The 17,314-nt window shown below is 40.3% G+C and overlaps 1 protein-coding gene across 5 annotated transcripts in view; it reads left to right on the top strand.

Annotated features, from left to right (window-relative positions):
* The window catches only part of STARD9 (StAR related lipid transfer domain containing 9), a 123,762-nt gene that overhangs the window by 8,015 nt on the left and 98,433 nt on the right, over window positions 1-17,314 (top strand). The window lies entirely within an intron of this gene.

The following is a 17,314-nucleotide window of genomic DNA, read 5'->3' as shown; positions in this document are numbered from 1 at the left end:
CTGGCCACAGCATACCTCGGGCTAGTCTCTTTTTCTTTTTTAAGATTTATTTATTTGTTTTAGAGAGAGGAAGGGAGAGAGAGAGCGGGTATGTGCATGCATGGTGGGAGGGGCAAAGAGAGAATCCTGGAGCAGACACCCTGCAGAGTGGGGAGTCTGATGTGGGGCTCAGTCGCAGGGCCCTGAGATGATGACCTGAGCTGAAATCACGAGTCTACCATTTGGGATGCCTGGGTGGCTCAGTTGGTTAAGCATCTGCCTTCTGCTTAGGTCATGATCCCAGGGTCCTGGGATTGAGTCCCATAGGGAGCCTGCTGCTCCCCCACTCGTGTACTCTCTCTCTCCAGAAAATAAATAAATACATTTTTAAGAAGATTCCACCACTTAACCAACTATGAGCTACGTAGGCACACCAGGGCTATTCTGGATACAAGAAAAGTTAAAACTCTTTTGTGTAACATTTGATAGATCAATAATCTGGGTCAATAATGTTTGTAAACAAAACTACATATCTATATATATCTCAAAAAACTTGGTATAATTTTGATGTGAGGCTCACATTTTACATTTATATAGCTTAAGTGTGTAAAAAATAATGTAGTGGAAAGCCCAAAAGTCCATAGTGGAGGGGAGTTCATAAATATGATTCTTATGTTGTTGCCTGATTTGGAGTTTAGTGGAAAGACCAAATGGGATTTAAACAGGAAGCCTGTGCAGAGAGATAAAACCACTGACCCCTGAGGTTTATTCTCACTTGTTTATTAATTGTCTAAGGCCTTCATCAGTCACAAGGGGGGTTAAGATAGGAGACAGCAGGAAAGGAGCCTCTGTCACAAGCTTAAGTAGGGCCAGAGATCCCTGAATGATGGCAGGACTCATTGCTTTAACACCGAAATTGGAGCCCAGACTTAAACCTGAGGTCACCAGGAACGGAGAGGCAGACTGTAATAAAACCACAGGACGTGGGGTGGAAAGAATTTTTATGTCATCCAGTTCAACCTCTCCTAACAATCTTCTCTGTAGTATTTGTGGTCATATTTGGGGGGTGTGGGTAAGAGGGGTCAGTTTTTTAAAAAATTTTATTTATTCATTTAACAGAGAGCACAAGCAGGCAGAGTAGACAGAGGGGGAGGGAGAAGCAGGCTCCCCACTGAGCAGAGAGCCTGATGTGGGACCCTGGGATCACAACCCAAGTCAAAAGCAGACACTTTGGGCACCTGGGTGGCTCAGTGGGTTAAAGCCTCTACCTTCGGCTCAGGTCGTGATCCCAGGGTCCTGGGATAGAGGCCCGCATCGGGCTCTCTGCTCGGCAGGGAGCCTGCTTCCTCCTCTCTCTCTGCCTGCTTCTCTGCCTGCTTGTGATCTCTGTCTGTGAAATAAATAAATAAAATCTTTAAAAAAAAAAAAAAAAAACAAAGCAGACCCTTTAACAACTGAGCCAACCGGGCCCCGGGGGCAGTTTTATTGAAGTATAATTTAGATATAGTAGAATTCACATTTTTAGTGTACAGTGTACAGTTTCATGAATTTTGACAGTTTTGTAGCTATAATCAGTATATAAAACAGTGCATCATTCCCCAAATTCCTTCATGTCCCTTTGCAGTCAAATTGTTATCCTTACCCCCAGCACCTGGCAACTGCTAATCTGTTTTCTGTCCCTACAGTTTTGTCTAATCCCAAATATCATGTAAACGTAATAAAATAGCATGTAGCCTTTTGAATCTGGCTTATTTCAGTAAGCATGATGTATTTGAGATTCACGTATACTGTTGTGTGTATTATCTTATTCTGACCTTGATTCAGAGCTACTTAAATCAGCTTCTTGGCCAGAAGGAACTTATGGCTTTGGAAGCATGGATTCTAACTGCAAAGAACAAGGGACAAAGTCCCTGGAGGATTGTGCCCCCTTCATCACTGGGTTTCTTCCTTTTTTAATCAAATTTTTAAAAAAGATTTTTAAAATTATTTGTTAGAGAGAGAGCGAGAGAGCGCACAAACAAGAACAGCAGGTGGAGGGAGAAGCAGGCCCCCTGCTGAGCAGGGAGCCCAATACAGGACTCAATCCCAAGACCCTGGGACCATGACCTGAGGCTAAGGCAGCTGCTTAGCTGACTGAGCCACCCAGCCATCCAAGAAACCTCTGGGTTTCTTCCGTTGTGGGGAAAGACTGTCCTCACTCTCAAAAATATGGCACTGATTTCAGAATATTCACATATTGGAGAGAAAGTTTTCCTCCACTGGCTGTAGGGGGATTTTGAGCAACGTCATAAGCCATTGCTTGATAGATATTAGCAGGAATGTCATCTGTTTGGTGTCAGTTCTGCCTCAGAGTCTCTTAGAATGTTAGAGCTCGAAGGGAACTTAGAGTCACATCTAGGCCAGGGCTTCTCAGCCTATTGATATTTTGATATTGTTATTCATATTTTGACCAGGTAATTCTTTGCTGTGGGCATCTGTCCTGTGCACTGTAGTGTATTTACCAGCATCTCTGGCCTCTTCCCACTAAATGGCAGTGGCAATCTGAATCAGGAACATAAAAAAATTTTTCCATTACCCTCAGGTTCCAGGTACCAGATATATAAGCTGTTTGACTTATATGGCATTATACAGGCAGTTAATGCCCAAGCGAGCCTGGACCCATGCTCCCTGTGGTGGTCTTTTCATTGCACTGTACCATTCTACCTCCTTCTTTTTATATTTATTTTACAGCCTCCTTCTAGAAGATAGGTTCAAGATTAGCATTTCTTAGTGCTATAACATTTGCCAGTCCTTAGTGGTGACACACTCGATTCATAAATTAGGCATCCACAAACATGGGCCTCTGGAGAACAAGTCAGCTACTCTTAGTTCTACTGAGAGGCAGGTTTCTTTGTTAATATATGGTTAAATATCTATAGATTCTAAATATTTATTGTTTCATTTGATCATCTCACAAACCTTTAAGTCCTTACTATTTCTTTTTTTTTTTTTTAAAGATTTTATTTATTTATTTGACAGACAGAGATCACAAGTAGGCAGAGATGCAGGCAGAGAGAGAGGAGGAAGCAGGCTCCCTGCCGAGCAGAGAGCCTGATGCGGGCCTCTATCCCAGGACTCTGAGATCATGACCTGAGCCGAAGGCAGAGGCTTTAACCCACTGAGCCACCCAGGCGCCCTATTTATTTCATTTTATAGATAAGGAAATTGAGGTACATAAAGGTTGCAAGACTTCCAGATCACTTAGCCAGTAAGTGGTGGAGCAGGGATTCAAATCCAAGACTGTCCATTTCTAAATTGTATGCCAGCAAGCCTCACAGACCCTCAAAGTTAAAAGAAATCTCAGTCTACTAGGAGACCAGGTCATCTCTTCATACATACTGTCTGATTTAATCCCTTCAATAGCCTAAAAGGTATTATAGTCAAGAAATTTATATCTTTTATAGTCAAGAATATTTAGACTTAGAGAAGCTATATGATCTGCCCAAAGTCACACAATAAGAAATGAGTTTTAGATTTGAACACAGGTTATCTGAATGTGAAGTTCATATGCTTTGCTACATTACAGTGTAAAAAGGAAAAAAAAAAGGGATATAGGAAAAGGAAGAGATGGTAAATTAGGAAAGAGGAGAGAGGTTGAAGAGGAAAGACAGAAAAGAATGTAGTGAACAGGGGCTGGTACGGGGTATCCTATCACCTGTCTTGTCCATTACCCTAGGACCCTCGTGTTGTTAGCTTCCCATTCTTAAGGCAGCTTGTTCTTCATCTTAATTGTGTTTTTAGTCTTTGTTAATGTTTACCCTTGCACTCAAGCCTTTTCTTGGTATATATAAGCCAAAATTGGCCTATATTTTATCTGGTTATAATCTGTATTAATGTTAATCTACTTCTCCTCTGAGGTTAGGCATGGGTTTCAATTCAGGCATAGCTACTTATTAGCTGACTTACTTAACACAAGTTCCTTAGATTCTCTGAGTCCTCGTTTCTTGAGCTTGAGTTCTGTGAGGAGGAATTGAAATAATTAAGTTCCCAGCCTAGGATTTGGCAACCAGAGTTGATCAGGGAGATCCAGAATACTGTGGCTTGGTTCCATGTTGTGATTACCCTATCACAGTATGAGAAAAATGAGGCCCATGCTCCTAAGAGCTGAACTAGATTTGAAAATCTCTTCTTGAATCTGGTTGTGATCTCTTCTGGATCATCATGCTCCACTTGGAAAAGTAACTTCCCTCCTTTCCTCCTGATCAGGAATATCTCTTGGAGCTGGAGTTCTCTGCTTCAGTGTATTTATTGTGTTTGGGTAATTTTGTGTTTGTTAAACTTTCCATAAAGAGCATTAGCTCAGCTTTACCTAAGAAGGGCTGTAATTGGCTGTCAAAACAAGTGCAGACTGAGTCAACAGAAAGCACGTCCAGAACAAAAAGCTACCCAGCCCTGTGTGGAAAGCAATTGCTTCTATTCTCCTGGGAATCTTTATTTTTAAATGGCCAGTTATTTGGCTGAAACACAACACCTAAAATACTTGTATTTTTTCCGGATAAAAAGTCAGGTGAGTGTACAAGAGATTTCCTTCTCATAACCACTGAATCCAAAACTGAAATTATAGCAGCAATGTGGTTGTGCTTTTGTTTTTATAATATTAATTAGTCTCTACCATGCACTGAACACCGAACACACAGTATATCCATTGTCTACTCTCAAAGAGCCCTGAAGAGGGGTGGGGTGTGTGTGTGTGTGCGTGTGTGTGTGTGTGTGTGTGTGTTAACACATTCTTTAGTAAATATTCTCTTCAGTTCTAGACTTTAGTTCGAGCATGTTAGGAAACTCCAAGAGTCTTCAGAAAATAACCCCACATAACACTAAAAATGATTGAAGCGCTGACTATAGGAACCAAGAAGAAAGCCACTATCGGAATAGTGTACATTGTGTGCATCTGCATGTGATTATTTAATAAAGAAATGTTGGTTCAGGGGTGCCTGGGTGGGTCAGTCAGTTAAGCATCTGCCTTTTGCTCAGGTCATGATCTCAGGATCCTGGGATTGAGTCCTGCTTCAGGCTCCCTGCTCAAGAGGGAGTCTGCTTCTCCCTCTGCTTTCCCTCCTGCTCGTGCTCTCTTTCTCTCTCAAATAAATAAATAAAATATTTTAAAAAGAAGTGTTGGTTCAGAGACAAGAAGACAAGTTAATAATGCTCAAGTGCAGAACATGATGATTTTAACAGTTTTTGGAGCATTAGAACCGGTTAGACTTTAGTTCCATTAGGATAAAATGGAGGAAATTGCAGATGATTATATGTAATTAGGACATGAAGAGTAGGTTGTGCAGAATTTTTGAATCCTAATATGTGACCAGGCTGTGATTAGATATTGCTGCCAAAGAAGGAGTGTTTCTCTCTGGGGACCCCAACCCATTATAAGATGAAGACAAATGATCTATTACTTCCTCAGTAAGCAGAGTGAAGTAGAGAAACAGATTGAGACCCTCATTTCTTTTTTGTGTTCTGAGCTTAGAGTGTGAATGAAGGCTATGGGGAAAGAGTAGAGAAGGTGGAAGAGTTACTGCAACTGAGGGAGTGACCTTAGAGGAGTAAGAGGAGGGGGAAGCACGAAGAGGAAACTAAGACGAGAAGAAATTTGAGAGTTTACAGAGGGGGAGATGCTGTTAGGGTTATGGCACATTTTACAGTCACCATTATTATCTCCATCTTCAGGATGGGAGCAGGCTCAGGCAGTGTGAGTAGCTTGCTTTAAGGTCAAACAGCCAAGTCAGAGACCCAATATTTAAACCCTTGACCATGTGACTCCAGGGTCTCAGCTTTCAAATGCCGCACCACACACAGCTCTGTTTATTTCTGTATTTCCAGTGTTGCACATTTTGTGTTTTTTTTTTTTAAAGATTTTTTTTTTTTAAAGATTTTATTTTTTTATTTATTTGTCAGAGAGAGAGGGAGAGAGAGCGAGCACAGGCAGACAGAGAGGCAGGCAGAGGCAGAGGGAGAAGCAGGCTCCCTGCCAAGCAAGGAGCCCGATGTGGGACTCGATCCCAGGATGCTGGGATCACGACCTGAGCCGAAGGCAGCTGCCCAACCAACTGAGCCACCCAGGCGTCCCTTTTTTTTTAAAGAATTTATTTATTTATTTGACAGAGATCACAAGTAGGCAGAGAGGCAGGCGGGGTGGGGGGGACCAGGCTCTTGCTGAGCAGAGAGCCAGATGTGGGCTCGATCCCAGAAGGCAGAGGCCTGACCCACTGTGGTGCCACATTTTATGTTTTTTAAGATTTTTTTTTTTAAAGTAATCTCTACACCCAACGTGGGGCTCAAACTCACAATCTGGAGATCAAGAGTCACAGGCTCCACTGACTGATCCGGCTAGGCACCCCCAGTGCCATATATTTTAAACAACCAATTAATGGTTATTGGATCAGTTATTCAATTTATGGTTCAATAGATAAAAGACAAGTTAGGACTCTGCCCTCTTGAATCTTGCTGCCTGTTTTCAGAAAGCCTCTCAGTTTACTTAAGTTAGAGAATCACAGTGCCCTATTAGTTTCTCTGTGCATCCCTTTTCCCTAATGCATGAGTGTGTTACAGGAGCTAGGGAGTGTGTAGGCGACAAAGCATTTTCTCATGAATATTTGCAGAGTTGTGTACATTCCATCACTAGTACTGTTTCTTCCCAAGCAAGATGGAGACAGAGGTAGAAGGAGAAAAGTTTATAAGAAAAAGCCTTTTTGTGCAATAACTGGATGGGGCTCTTCAGGCACGAGTGGGGGAAGGGAGATTATCATGAGTGTTTCATTTCAGTATGTTCCTTCCCCCTGCCAGCAGCACAGCTGCTCAGCTACATAAGCATGGCCATGGGCTGGATTTTAAGGGAATAAGGTCATTCTTTTGGCTTCATCTAACACATTTTTCCCCTCTTTAGAAACTTGATTATGAATCTTTAAAGAGTAGCTTTCAGACTCATAAAAGTCTAAAGAATTGAGGTCCTTGAAACTTAGTATGCTGCTGGTGCTGGATGCCTGTACAAAAATGAACAGCAGAAACTAGAGAACACTTTTAAAATGCAAAAGTTGGCTTGAAGGGGTCTTTTGGATTTTTTTTCTCCTTCCCTGTGAGCCAAGGACTAACAGAAATTTCTGTTACGGAGCTGGGTCCTTGAGATCTAGGCCAGTGAGGGAGGTTATCTGTAGAAGAGGCATACCTGAAGCTCCATAGTCAGTTGCAGATGTGGGGCAGCCTAAGTATAAATATAAACAGGGTTCCCAAGACAGTTGTCCTTGACATTGCCCAGAAGTTCTCTTGCTTGCATGTGCAATGCTGACAAGTTGCTTTATACATGCACTCCCTTTATATTTGAATTTGTCCTGGGTTTAAAAGGTTTAAAAGGATTGCCAATTAATTGCTTAAAAAAGAGCCGTATGATGATGGTGATGCTTACTTCAAGAGTCTGGAAAAAGTGATTAAAAAATCATCTCAACAAAGGGATATAAATTGAAGAGCAACCCTTTGAACAAAAGGTCTATGTGTCTACCGCAGTAGACGTGTGCACAGGCAGACTGATAATGGTAGGCCTCTCCACAGGAGGCCACCTGGTCTGCCCCGCCAGGTGCTAAATTCTCTCCCACATAGTTGCACAGTAAGTCTGTGTCCAAGCACACTCTCAACACCATGTCAATGGTTCTCTGTCTAGGGGAGCCAGTCCAGCTGACCAACAAAAGGCCCCTTCTAAGAACTGTGTTCTAAAAAAGATTCAGAAAGTGTGGAGAAAGAAATAGTACTGGTATCTCTCTAGTTCTGCACTCAGTGGAAAGCAGATGACTCCATAAAAAGTTTCAGCAAATGAATTGGTTTATCAAAATATTTTGTTATAAAGGAAATGCAAGCTAATTATAACATATGCAAATAGTACAGAAGAGTGTAATGTAAAAAGTGGGACTCCTGACTCTAATTTATTTGCTATACATATGGTTCTATCTCATTGTTTTAATGCTACATAGAATTCTGGTGTATAAAGGTGTTAGAGTTTTACTAGTTTTCTAGTAAAGGACGGCTGGGATATTTCCATGTTTCTGTTATAATACGGAATACTGGAATAAACATCTTTGCATTTTTGCAAGTATAACTGTAAGACAAATTTCTGGAAGTGCTGTTGCATGTTCAGAGAGTTTGTGCATTTTATTTATTTTTAACTTATTCTTTTAAAATTTTATTCATTTATTCATGAGAGGGAAAGAGAGAGAGAGAGGGAGAGAGAGGCAAGGGAGAAGCAGGCTCCCTGAGGAGCCTGAGGTGGGACTTGATCCCAGGGACCACGACCCAAGCTGAGGGTAGAGGCTTTAACCCACTGAGCCACCCAGGCGCCCCCCAAGTTTGTGCATTTTAAATTTCAATAGATTTTGTCTAAATGCCTTCCAAAAACATTGTACCACTTTATACCCTTAACAGTACTTTATCAGAATACCTTACTGTATCCCTTGTCAATACTAAGTATTACCAAACTTTTTAATCTTTGCCCATCTGACATGTAAAAATAGTATCTTACCAGCTTTGATTTTCTTTCATTTATAATTGAAATTGAGCATCTTTTCATGTTTTCTTAGCCATTTGTATCTTTTCTGTGAATTATGTGTTCATATATTTTCCCTGTTTTTCTACTGTATTGTACATCTTTTTCTGATTTTTAAGAGCACTTAGTGTATTAAGGAAATTGATCCCCCATTTCAGATGTTGGAAACATTTCACATTTTTACCTCTGTTTTGGCTCTGTTTATGGTAATTTTTTTTTCTCTGTGTGAGTATATCTTTAAATATAGGCAAATTTGGGGTGCCTGGGTGGCTCAGTCAGTTGAGCGTCTGATTCTTGATTTTGGCTCAGGTCATGATCTCAGTGTTGTGAAATCAATCTCCAAGTTGGCCTCTGTAGTGGGTATGGAGTCTATTTAAGATTCTCTCTCTCCCTCTGCTCTTCCCCACCTCTAAAAATCATCATTTTTTTCATGGTATACTAATAGGTTTATCTTTTCAATATTTAATATTCTATCATTTGAAATTTTTTAGTATAAGAAATGAGGTAGAGCTTCAACTTTATTTTTTCCCTCAGCTTAGCCATCTGTCCCATTATCATTTATTGAACACCCAGCCTTTCTTCACTTTCATCATTTATTAAATTCTTGTCTGTACTTGGGTCTCTTTTAAAACTATTTTGTTTAATTGATCTATTCATATTTTTGTGATAGAACCATATTGTTTGAGAAGTTTTCAGGTATATATAAAATATACACCACAGTTTTTCACTACCTTTTCTTTTTTAAGGATTTTACTCTTTTCTTTTTTTTTTAAAGATTTTATTTATTTATATGACAGAGATCACAAGTAGGCAGAGAGGCAGGCGGGGTGGGGGGAAGCAGGCTTCCTGCCGAGCAGAAAGCCTGATGCAGGGCTCGATCCCAGGACCCTGAGACCATGACCTGAGCCAAAGGCAGAGGCTTAACTCACTGAGCCACCCAGTCACCCCAGGACTTCACTTGTTTTTAAGTAATCTACACCCAATGTGGGGCTGAACTCACAACCCTGAGCTCAAGAGTCTTGTGCTCTACCAGCTTCCTCTCACTACTTTTTTAATATTGGACAGGGCTAGTCCTTTCCCCTTTCCTTCTCAGACTATCCTGGTTATTTTGGTTATTGCTCTTCCCCAAAATGTCATGTACTTTCTTGCTTTTCCTCATGTTGGCTCTTCTTTCTAGAATATATTATAATATCTCACCTCTCCAGTTCCTGCCATTCAAAATGTTGCTTGTTTTTCAAGACTTGGTTAAAATGGTACTCAGTCCTTGAAGTTGCATTGCTTAGTTCTCATAGTATTTATTACTCTTTTCTGACACTTCCTGTGTATTACAGTCAATGTTCTTTGGGTAGATGACTTACATATTTTATTTTTTATTTTTTTAAGATTTTATTTATTTATTTGACACACACAGAGAGAGAGAGAGCAATCATAAGCAGGCAGAGAGGCAGGCAGAGAGAGAGAGAGGGAAATGACTTACATATTTTAATAGACTATGGTCTTTGAAGGCAGACGGGGTCTCTTCCATCTTTTAATACTTCACATTCCCTAGCACACTGACATTTCTTTCATTCATTCAGTGAGCATTTACGAAGCAACTACCATTTGTAGCATAATGGGGTTGAGTGCTATGCAGAATATGGAATATGGACTTATAGGAGATGTGATCCCTGCCCTCAGAAAGTTTACAGTCCTATTGGGAATACCAGGCTTTAAATATATAAAAATAACCAACAATACTGAGCATTCAAGTGTTAAATGGGTGGTACTTAATGATAACTACTTCAGGAATCCAGAGGAATAGCAATAATAATAGATTGCTCTGAGTAAGCTCAAGGGAGGTCATTTCAGTCAGAGGGAAAGGCAAAGATTATAAGGCAAGAATAAGAATATATAAGATGTGTTTGAGTGGATTACTTGGTAGCAGTCCAGGGTGAAGCTAAGAGGATCTCAGAGTGCCCATCTTTCCAAGTGTTCTGGGAGGCCAGACTCCCACATTCCACCTCTTTAGCTGCTCCAGATTCCAAGGGATATGGAGGCTAATTACATTTTCTTTGGTATAGTGGCAAAGTGGCCTCAAGGATGTCCTGGCTACTCAGTTGAGTCCAGCAGATACAGGCCATGTCATCATTCCCATTACAGAAGCAAAAAAGGGGAGGATAGGTACTTTCACTTCAGATAATTTGGGCACCATGAAGATTTTCAACCTGAGGGAAGGAGGCCAACTATCCTAGGTTCCAAGATGGCAGAAACAGCATTTGCTCACTCAACAAACATTTATCTACTCTATGTCAGGCATATACTAGGTGCTGGGTAAATCAAATTGTGAGTGTGTGTATTTAAGACAGAGTTTTGCTCAGGTTTTTTTTTGTTGTTGTTCTTGTTTTTATTCTTTTTAATTTTTAATTAATTAATTAATTATTTTACCTTACTTTGATACCACTCCTTTTCTCTAGATTAGATTTTGTGCAAATCTAATGTCTCATTCAAAGCTGCTTTTCCAGAGTTCTAATAGGCTATAGTGCCTGTATCATCTTTCTGTCCACCCCACTGTTACTTGGGAATCACTTCCTTTTTTGTTTCCAGATCCTGAGCTTGGAGCCATCATAGCTCCATCTCTACTGATTTTTCAGCAGCCTGCCCATGGGGCATCATACAGATCTGTTCTTGTTCTAAAACAGTAGAAGTGTTCAGATTTTAATTTAAGCTACTTTCTTGTAGAAAAATAGCCTCCCAGGAACATATTGCTGGTTTTTCCTTCTGGATAAGCTTATTAAGCTTTACTGAAGACCATTCATATCCAGATACCTCCTTGCCATGGGAGGAAGAGAACTTGTTTCCTACCCTGGGAACACAGATGTAGAGAGCCTGTGGTTGTTCTTGCTACTCAAAGTATGGACCTTGGTATTGCCTAGAGCCTATCAGAAATTTATATTTTTGGGGTGCCTGGGTAGCTCAGTTAGTTGAGCATTCCAACTCTTGGTTTCAGCCCAGGTCGTAATCTCAGGATGGTGAGATTGAGCCCCACATCAGGCTCCTTGTTCAGTGGGAAATCTGCTGGAGATTCTTTCTATCCCTCTCCCTACCCACCCCCCACTTGAGTGCACACACACTCTCTCTCTCAAATATATCTTTATTTATTAAAGACTTTATTTATTTGTTTGTCAGAAAGCACAAGGAGGGGGAGCAGCAGGCAGAGGGAAAAGTGGGCTCCCTGCTGAGTAAGGAGTGCAATGCGGGACTTAATCCCAGGACCCTGGGATCATGACCTGACTGAGCCACCCAGGCATCCCAATAAATAAATCTTAACAAAAAAAAAAAAAAAAAGAAAGAAAGAAAGAAAAAGGAAAAAAGTAGGTATTTTCAGACCCAACCCAAGGGTACTGAATTAAAATCTGCATTTTAGAGATCACCAGGTGATACATATGCACCTGAAAGTAATTCAAGTTAAAGAAACAGATTTGGAACCAAGAGGTCTGAGGTGGAGTTAAGATGCTGCGCGCCTGAGGATTACACTTTGAGTGACAAGAGTGTAGAGTATGTGATACATTCCACTGCAATTTATACAAATCTGAATTGATGACTCCTTTTTTTTTTTTTTTTTTGGCTACAAAATGTGGATTATTTTTAACCCACTGAGCCACCCAGGTGCCCCAAAATGTGGATTATTTTTACTTTATTTTTAAAGATTTTATTTATTAATTTATTTGACAGAGATCACAAGTAGGCAGAGAGGCAGGCAGAGAGAGGAGGGAAGCAGGCTCCCTGCTGAGCAGAGAGCACGATGTGGGGCTCGATCTCAGGACTCTGAGATCATGACCTGAGCTGAAGGCAGAGGCTTTAACCCTCTGAGCTACCCAGGCACCCCAGATTTATTTATTTATTAGAGAACACACACGTGACTGGGGGAAGGGGTAGAGGGCTATGGAGAGAGAGAATCTCAGACTCTCCGCTGAGTGTGAGCCCTACTCTGGGCTGGATCTCACAACAGGTTGTGAGAAATCATGAAATCATGACCTGAACCGAAATCAAGAGTTAGATGCTTAACCGACAGAGCCACCTGGGGATCCCAATGTGGATTATTTTCTCATCGGAATTTCTCTTACAAGTCTATCTGGTTGACTCAAGAAAGAAGCTGTGTTAGGCTCTCGCATATCCACTTACATAGCTGACGTTTCAGGCAAACCTTGATGGCTTTTGGTCTACCAGAATAAGTTTTATATTATGCAATTTAAATACCCTCATTTTTTTTTTTAACTTTTAAGAGGCAGTGATGATTCTCCACCTACCAACATTGTAAGAATATTGTTACAATAAAGAAAGTATTAGGCTTGAGAGGACTTTGGAAAAGAGTAGAAACATTAAGTTAATATCACTTGTTTTCTCTCTTTAAAGATTTGTTTATTCATTATTTTAGAGAAAGAGAGCATGGGCTGGGGAAAGGGCAGAGGGAACGAGAGAATCTCTAGCAAACTCTCTGCTGAGTGTAGAGCATGACCCTAAGATCATGACTTGAACCAAAATCAAGAGTCCATGCTTAGCTCACTAGCTCCCAGACACCCCTAAGTGTCACTTGTTATTATTACTCTCTGTATTTTATTCTCTGTTGTTTCTGTACCAAACAAGATAATCTCTTTGCTGAGTTCTGAATGTTGCCAATTCAAGTATCTTCTGCTTTTAATTCTTTTTTTTTTAAGATTTTATTTATTTATTTGACAGACAGAGATCACAAAGTAGGCAGAGAGGCAGGCAGAGAGAGAGGGAGAAGCAGGCTCCCTGCTGAGCAGAGATCCTGATGTGGGGCTCGATCCCAGCACCCTGAGATCATGACCTGAGCCAAAGGCAGAGGCTTAACCCACTGAGCCACCCAGGTGCCCCTGCTTTTAATTCTTTAATAAAAATATTTTTCTTCTAAAAATACTGTCTTAATTTTTTAAATAGGTAATATGTGCATATGGCAAAAAAAAAGGTACAACAGGATATATAGTTAAAATTAAGTGTCTCTTTTATCTCCAGCCACCTCCTTCCACTATGCTGAGGCAACCATTGTTAGCAATTTCTCATATATATATTCTCAGAGAATTCTATGCAAATATAAGAACATAACTGTATATTTCTTCTCTTTAAAAATCGGAACACACATATTCTGTGTCTTGCCTGTTCAGTAACAGATCTTGGAGATATTTTCATATCCATTTATATCATTACTTGGCCCCATAGTAACCTTCTGTGTGGGTTAACCATAATGTATTTGTTACTATGAACTTTTAAACTATTTAGGTCTTTATATTTACAGTGAATTTCTTATAGGCAGCATATATATTTTCCTAATCAGATCATCTCTGCATTCTAATTGGGGCTATTTCAGCCATTTACATTTAGTATAATTACCAGTACAGTCATGACAATCATTTTGCTTATTTGTTTCCTATTTGTCACATCTGTTGTTTTTTGTTTTGTATTTTTTAACCCTTTTTTGGATTGTATATTTTTGAAAAAAAAATTTTTTTTTTTTTAAAGATTTTATTTATTTATTTGAGAGAGAGAGACAGTGAGAGAGAGCATGAGCGAGGAGAAGGTCAGAGAGCGAAGCAGACTCCCCATGGAGCTGGGAGCCTGATGTGGGACTCGATCCCGGGACTCCAGGATCACGCCCTGAGCCGAAGGCAGTCGTCCAACCAACTGAGCCACCCAGGCGTCCCTGAAAAAAATTTTTTAAAAGGTTATTTATTTATTTATTTGACAGACAGAGATCACAAGTAGGCAGAGAGGCAGGCAGAGAGAGAGAAAGAGAGAGGAAGAAACAGGCTCCCTGCTAAGCAGAGAGCCTGATACGGGGCTTGATTCCAGGACCCTGGAGTCATGACCTGAGCCGAAGGCAGAGGCTTTAAACCACTGAGCCACTGAGGCACCCCTGGATTGTATATTTTTCATGATTTTATTTTATTTTATTTTTTTTTTAAAGATTTTATTTATTTATTTGACAGAGAGAGGTCACAAGTAGGCAGAGAGTCAGGCAGAGAGAGAGGAGGAAGCAGGCTCCCTGCTGAGCAGAGAGCCCGATGCGGGACTCGATCCCAGGACCCTGAGATCATGACCTGAGCCGAAGGCAGCGGCTTAACCCACTGAGCCACCCAGGCGCCCGTCATGATTTTATTTTATCCTTGTTGGTTTTTTAGCTATAACTCTTTGTTTGCTTTAAGGTTAGTGCTTGCTTTAAGGTTTATAGTATACATTTCTAACTTAATATAGTCTATCTTCAAATGATAAGATACTACTCCCCCCGCCCCTTAGAATACTTCTGTTTCTCCTCTCTCAGGCTTTATCCTATCAAGTCATATACTTTATGTCTACATGTGTTATTAACTCTATTATAAATTAATATTTTTGCTTAGACAGTAAATTATCTTCTAAAGCATTTAAAATCTTTAGATATAAGTATAAAAAATCTTATATATTTACCTGTGTAGTTACTAGTTCAGGTACTCTTCTTTTCTTTTTTAGATCCATATTTCCATCTGGTGTCACTTTCCTTATGTCTCTTAGTATATTCTTCAGCTTTATTTCAGCTATCATATTTTGGATACTGCAAAGATGGAGACTGTGTTTGATTTATATCCCCAAAACTAAATAGCATTATGGCTGGTGTCAGCACATGATCCACATTGGTTTGTGATTTGCTGTATGGACTCTAGCAGAGCACATTTTAACTTAGCATTTGTCTCCTAAATCAAAGGCAGCCAGAGCCTTTTTCAGACACAGTGATAACTATGCTGTGGCTTCTAGAGCATGGACATTTGATAATTTTCTATGTAACATTTTGGAGCATTTCCAGTTGTAGATCTTGGCTGCCCAACATCCTTGTTGCTACTTGCTTTTCTTTCTGAACTGCATTTTTTGGGATAGTAGTTGGCCTCATATTTCTTTTTCAGGTTCCAAAGTTAGGGGTGATCACTACAATATACTGGCTCTAATCTGTTATTTACATACATTTACATAAACTCAGCTTCCAGTAAAAAGGGCCTTTTTGGAGTTCTGAGCTGGTGTGAGGATGAAGAGGGAACAATCTGTTTTTATCTTTGTTCTATCATTTCTACTTGGTTGTCCACCTTTTCTGTTACCTGACCCTTAAACCAACATTCAATTTGATGTTTCTTTTATTTGTGAAATCTCATTAAGGTCATATAATATGCAATTATTTTAACTTGTTCCATGATTTATTCAATGTGTATCTACTAAAAAATATTCCAAGAATTGCGCAAAGCACTGGAAATAACCAGAAAGAATTGGACACTGAAGGGACACCTGGGTGGCTCAGTCAGCTGAGTGTCAGATTCTTGATTTCAGTTTGGGTCATGTTTCAGGGTTGTGAGATGGAGCCCCTTGCTGGTCTCTGCACTGGGTATGGAGCCTGTTTAAGATTCTCTCTCTTTCTCCCTCTGACCCTCTTCCTCTCTAAAGAAAATCATTAGTTAATTTTACTGGCGCTCCCTCCTGGGTTTCTTTCTAGATACCATTTACTCTTATAATAAAATAAGTGTATGAATTAGTTGATTGAAGCTGGCTACTTAGCATACTAACATTATGTATGATCATTATGGAGGGAACTGGATTCAGGAACTGGATTCCTTCTCTGTAGGAAAGGCAGTTGATGGTTTCTCATTTTTCAAGTGTAAGGCATAGCAGCATGAGCTATTTATAGACTTACTTCCCCCCACAGACTGAACACAATAGAAGCTTGAAATCAAATGATGACCAGATGTGTCCAGGCATCCCTCAGTTTGAATTTAGAAGTTGGAAAAGGCAGAGCCCTTGGGGAGTTGGTCTCTGGGCAGAAGCAGATGGACTCACTCATAAGATCATTTTCTATATACAAAAGCCCCTTACATCTGGTCCCCAGGAGTGAAAGAGGTAAACAAAAGAGTGTGTTAAACTCTTTTTTTTCTTGCTTTTCTTCCTAGAAATGGGGTATAGTTCTTTGTCAGTCATTTCATTGCTTGACTCTTACCTCAGTAGTTACATAGTTAGGTAAAGTACAAATGTTTTATGGGGATATGTGCTGAATTGATGTAGGAGGAAGAATTATCACAGCTTCCATACAGCTGGCAGAGATAGTGGTTCTACTCAGATGAGAAGAGATCTGACAGGAATGGGAACCCCTAGTTACTTTTTTCCCCCCTTTACTATTCCTCTCCTATTAAACTAATCCCATCTTGTTTGTGGTGGTGGTATGGTTTTTTTTTTTTTTAAAGATTTTTATTTATTTATTTGACAGACAGAGATCACAAGTAGGCAGAGAGGCAGGCAGAGAGAGAGAGAGAGGAGGAAGCAGGCTCCCTGATGAGCAGAGAGCCCGATGTGGGACTCGATCCCGGGACCCCGAGATCATGACCTGAGCCGAAGGCAGCGGCTTAACCCACTGAGCCACCCAGGTGCCCCGGTGGTATGGTTTAAAGCACAAACATGTCATTTCTGGTTGGTATTGCTTTTCCTTTTCTCCCACATCAGAGATTTTAAGAAAATAGAAGCAACTTCCTCCTTCAATAAGCATCTGGAAATATTCTTAGTTAGTTTAGAGATTTGATTTCAGGGTTTGGAAAAGTTGCATTTAATTTTGGAAAACGTTCTCATGACCAACTTGCTTAAGTGGGAAGTGAGAAAAGAAAATACCATTTCTTTTTTTTTAAAGATTTTATTTATTTATTACAGACAGAGATCCAGAGTGTGAACACGAGTGGGGGTAGGGGCAGAGGCAGAGGAGAAGCAGACTCC

This window comes from Neovison vison, chromosome 13, assembly GCF_020171115.1.
Source record: "Neovison vison isolate M4711 chromosome 13, ASM_NN_V1, whole genome shotgun sequence".
Taxonomy (NCBI): Eukaryota; Metazoa; Chordata; class Mammalia; order Carnivora; family Mustelidae; genus Neogale; species Neogale vison.
Note: the sequence above shows the minus strand (reverse complement) of the source record. Positions and strands in the feature narration are given on the sequence as shown.